This window comes from Otolemur garnettii, unplaced genomic scaffold (genome assembly GCF_000181295.1).
Source record: "Otolemur garnettii isolate 467f Iridium unplaced genomic scaffold, OtoGar3 scaffold00194, whole genome shotgun sequence".
Taxonomy (NCBI): domain Eukaryota; kingdom Metazoa; phylum Chordata; class Mammalia; order Primates; family Galagidae; genus Otolemur; species Otolemur garnettii.
In genome coordinates, this window is record NW_003852589.1 from 896,819 (window position 1) to 902,161 (window position 5,343).

General features: G+C 50.2%; 1 protein-coding gene across 1 annotated transcript in view; it reads left to right on the plus strand.

Moving 5' to 3' along the window:
* FAM189A1 (family with sequence similarity 189 member A1) overlaps window positions 1-5,343 on the plus strand; it is a 495,321-nt gene that overhangs the window by 257,721 nt on the left and 232,257 nt on the right. The window lies entirely within an intron of this gene.

Sequence of the window (5,343 nt, forward strand, 5' to 3'; positions counted from 1 at the left end):
AAAGAATTCAGTACATTATGTGGTTATAAAATACATAAATTGAAAATTATGATAGCACAGTTGATCCTTGAATGACATGAGGGTTTAATGGTGTTTGGTCCCCAGGGCAGTTTAAAATCTGTGTGTAACTTCTGACTTCCCAAAACCTTTGCTGACAGCCCACCGTTGATCACACAGCCAGTTAACACATGTTTTGTGTGTTAGAGTCTCATATGCTATATTTTCATAAGACTGCATTCTTACAATAAAGTAAGCTAGAGAAAAGCAAATGTAATTAACAAAATAATAAGTTAGAGAAACTATATTTCCTGTGAACTAAGTGGAAGTGGGTCATCGGGAGGGTCTTCATGCACTTCAGTTGTATAGCTGTACGGTTCTGCTTTCTGTCTTGGGGGAGTATGTTGGGAAGAAAGGTGACTTTCCTTCGGTCACTATGAGTTTGGTGTTTTGATGCCGTACCCCAGGGGAAATTGTGTGAAGAGAGTTGGGACCACAGACTGGAAGTGAGAGATTGGGAGAAGGAATGGGGCGTTGGGAATTGCTCCAAGGAGCAGAGGCAGACGCTGTGGACACAGGGTGGGGTGCTGATGAGGTGCTCCCCAGAGGTGGGAAGACTGGGGGGCTGTGTGCCTCAACAGGCCTTGTCATGTGGCTCCAGCAAGACCCACACAAAAGAAGCCACACCAACATCAAAGAAAATGAAGGAACGGTCAAGTAGGGTGGTCAGCCAGTCCAAGAGGGGGACGAGGAGGACTCTGGACGTCACAGAGCCGCAATCCAGACGGCTTTGCAGAATGGCCGTTGCCCGACTTCTTTCACTCTGGCCAGCTCGGAATATTATTTGCTGCATCTTTACAACAACCACTCATTCTCCAGACACATAGTGAACTGAACTCTGGTGTCTTGGTGGTACATTGGTCACTGCAGCTGTTGGACACGTCCCCATGTGTATCCCAAAAGGAATCTAATCAGCGTTCAGGGCTGCATCCCGGAAGGACTTGGTTTACCACCACTTACCTTTGAACCACAGTTGATCTGGAGAAGATTCTTCATTGTAGGCAGTTAAAGGACTTTTTGGTTTTAAGAGGACAAGATTTAAAGAGCTGATTCATTCCAGGCCTCTGTGTCCAAGCAGCGGTACCAATGAGATGGGAAGGGCTTTGACTGTAAAGATGCCATTGCTCCCTGGCAGGCTCTTGGCCCCTTTCATCGCCCTCAACAGCAGGAAGTTCTGTCTTGTTTCTAATTTTATCTCTTGCCTCTAGTAGGCTCGTGGGGAAGGGGAAAAAAGAGGGAGTTGGCATTCTTACAGCTCCCGGTGCTTGCAAAGTGAAGCCTCCTCTCTCTGAGCGATACTGCATCTTCCCCGTTCTTTTTGGCTTTTGTTTCACAGCCATTTAATCGTACATGACTCTTCTCTGACCCTCTTCTGCTTCTCCGCATTCTTTGTAAACTGCAGGTTTTGAATGACGGTACTGATAAGTGGAACCAAGCAAGGTTCCACGATGGGGTAATTTCACGGCTGACCAGACTGATGACCCTTCTTCACAGGAGTGATACAAAGTCCACCTGCAGATTTACTGAGATGTCAGAACATGCAGTGTCATCTTGCTGGCAGCTGGCATTCCGCAAAAGTAGTTCAGACTGAGACCTGATAGTTTTGGAGCAAGGGGCCTGAGCTTCCTTCACACCATGACACCAAGGGATGTATGGCACGTCCCTTGGTCCCGAATGCACCAGAGCAAGCTTCTTGAGGGAGGAAGCGTCCCTCAGGCCCTTCTGATGGGACCCTCTCTGTCAGAGTTTCTGGTATTGAAGGGGAAGGGGGGGTGCGAACTGCCATTTCCAGGGAGGCATGGGAAGAAAGTGGGTATTTTGGAGCGGTAATCCAGGCTCCCGCCCTGGATGTATCAGTTTCTCCGTCTGCTCTGACTGCCATGACAAAAGGCCACAGACTGGGTGACTTAGTAGAAACTGATTTTCTCACAGTTCTGGAAGCTGGAAAGTCTGACATCAGGATGTCGGTGTGGTTGGCTCCTGTCTGGGGCTCTCCCCGGCTGTGTCCACACAGGGCCTCTCTGTGGTATGCGTGAGAGGAGACAGGGTGAGGTCACCCTCTGCCTGCTCCATCATTAGGGTCTCACCTCCATGACATCTAATCCTAGTCCCCTTCCAACCACCCACTTCAAAATACCGTCACATTGGGGGTTAGGACTTCAACATACGCATTTTGGGTGAATACAAACATTCAGTCCACACAATTGTTTTCTGCTGCAAATGACCGCAAACTCTTCAGCTTGACACATCACCCATTTAAAATCTCACATTTCTCTTGGTCTAGGAGTCTGGGTGTGGGCCAGCATAGTCCTCCAGCCAGGTTTCACAGGGCTGCGATCAAGATGTTGCTGTTTGGACAACGTCATTTAGAGGTGTTGCTGGATGAGGGCTCCTCGTGATCTTTCTGAGGGGAGGGTGTTATATGAGGCCAGAGGTCATGGTACAATTCTGTCTCCCACACTGAGTTTGATGGCTGATGCTCCTTTACTTTGAGTAGGAGAATGTGATCCTTTCCCAGTCACTGTTATTAAAGATATTTGGTAATACACATCCTCAATAAGCAAGTCATCCGTGTTTGTTGGGAGTTAAATTATTTAGGGAGCTCTTGGAACGATAGCTTTGCTTTGTGATGAAGAGAGGAAAGGCGATGCTTCTTACTGTAGCCTTAGATGCAAGAATATTAATCTCCTTTAGGTTAAAAGGAGGTGGAGATAGAGGAATGCCTACTATTTGGAGGTTTGTGTGTTTCCGGTAAAATCCTGTACAAGAGACTTAGTCACTTTGGAACTTTGATAATTTCAGCTTGTAAGAGATCAAGGAGTTGCATCTGAGTTCCTTAAGACCCCTGAGAGGGTCTGCTGTGTGGAGTGAGTCCCCCTAGGATTTCTCTCTAATTGTTGGGCCCTTCCTGAGTGAGAAAGACTTGGGCCATGGTTGGAAGAGGTAAAATTTCATATGGTAGGAATGCAAAGTAGAAGGCAGGCGTGAGAGATGCTTCTTGGGAGAGCCTCCTTCCCTTCCTCTCTAGGTTATGTCTCATGGGGCTGGCGTTGGTACAGGTGGAAACTGGAGGAAATTTTTTGGAGGTGACATCCTACGGGGATGGCATGGTTAGAGCCAGAGCCCCCGGACATGGCCATCTGTCCAAAGGAAGATGACAGGGCAGGGGCTGAGGCAGGGCCCAGAGAGTTGGGGTGTAAGGGAGGGAGCCCTGGAAGGAGCCTGAGGGGCTCTGGAGTCCTGTGTGACCCACTCTGAGCCTTTGCACAGTTCTTATCTTTTGCCAGGGTCTCTAGGGGCCACATACGGAGGTGCTGATGGAAAATCGGGGACCTAATTTTTATGAGGTTAGATTGTCAGGCTGGGAGGTGAGATTTATTTGGCAGAGGTGTCCAGGATGGTTTTGGTGGAGACAAGAGTAAGTGGATCGAGGCTATTGTGCGAGCAGGGAAAACGAGGGGTGACGGCAGATGGGAAGAGAAGAACAGACAAGGAGAGAGGCGTGGAGAAGGACTGATCCAGCTCTGTGATGGGCTGGCCCTCTGCCCTGCACCATGAGCTGGAAAAACGATGGTCAGAAATTCCAAATCCACCAAAAGAAGGAGGCTTGGAGGTGGAGGAATGAACTGAGGGTTTGAAATGTCAGGCACGAGGCAATGGCTCCGGCACTTCCTTCGGAGAGGACAGTATTTTCTGAAGGTAAAATTACCGGGAGAACATGATGTGTCTATTGGAGTTCGGGTGTTGGGTACTGAGGGCAAGAGAGAAGTTTTAGAGGTATTTGGAAGAAGAACTAGGAGACTCAGTTGCAGATGTGGGAAGTGTTAGCCAAGCATTTTCCTAGGCTCAGATCTGGAATGCAAGGGAAGGAAGCCTGGAAGTATTTAGTATCTTAGTGGATAGTATAGTATACTTCACAGGCCCAGCTGTGACTGGAGGGTTTGTGAGCACTGAAGGAAGAAGACGTGTGTGAAGTACTTGGGAGCAGAGCCCTGCGAAGCCATCTTTGGTTCATGGTTTTTGGACTTTTTTTGTATTTTTGGTGTGTGAATAAAGTTTAGAAATATTTCATATCAGCTCCTGGTCCAGATGTTTTTGAAATGTGCCTGGGACTAGCATAGTGCTTTCCTTCTGAGTCTGGCTGGTTCTTTTGGATCTCAAGGGAAGTGTGACACTCCCTTCCAGCCAGGTCCCCTGCTGCCTGGCCATGCCCACTGGCAGCAAGTGTGAGCAGTTTATCTGCACAGGAGACCTCGTGTCCAGACACCATCCCAATAACGGGGTCTCTTCCCCACCTGCCGCCCTGCTAAAGAGCATGCTGCAGCCCCAACCCCTCCCTGTGTCTGGCTGGACGGCAGGCTGAGTGCTGGGAGGAGGGGTGGTATAGCAGAGGTTAGAGACCCCCAGAGTGAGTGGGTCTGGGAGGTAGAACGCAGGTACAGTTAGGGGCACACTGGGATGATCACACAGCAGGAGCAGAGCTGGAGGACTGTGTGTTCCAGGGGCCACAGCAGAGCTCTGGGCTGCAGGGTCACCTGCCTGGGAACCTGGGAAAGTGGCATTGGGGGAGAGTAGGAGGGAGGCTGAGGGGGACGGCAGCGGGAAGTGGGAAAAACATCAGAGCCTGGAGGAGAGGGGGCCTTAGCTCTGCTGGTGGTGAGGTGGTGGTGACTGCGCTTGGGTATATTCCACAACCAGGTGGCCTTGAGAAGGAGAGGCTCTGCAGAGTTGTGGGGTCAAAGTCAGATGGTAGAACAGGGTGGGTAGAACATGACTGTCCCCAGGACCCATTGGCCGTCTCTGGACTCAAGGAGGCCAGGAGTGTGGGAATCAAAACCAGTGTTTGTCTTAGGGAGCATGGACTTGGGAGGCCTCTGGAAGAAAGGCAGGCCAGGAGCTGGGCACAGGGCCAAGTGGTGGTTCTTTGAGCGACAGATGGCATCACACATCCATGTGATCAGGACAGTAAGGTGGAGGCAGGAGAGAGGGGACCACTGCTGTCAGGACCAAGGCAAGGGCAGGGGTTGGCCTCACTCTGAGTGAGGCCTGGAGACTTCCAGTGCCTCTTTAGAAGCCCCTGCTTGTGGGTGAGGTGGAAGCCGCTGAGAGTGATGGGGCTGCAGGGCAGGGGAGGGTGCACCATGGGGAAGCTGAGTGTGTGGAAGCTCGAGGGAGACTGGTGGCCTCCCCTGTGAATAGGATTAGCTTTGCCTCTTTCCTGAATAGGGTTTTCATTCCTGTGATTTTTAAATAGCACAGCTGAATCACTTAGGGCAGTATTTTTCA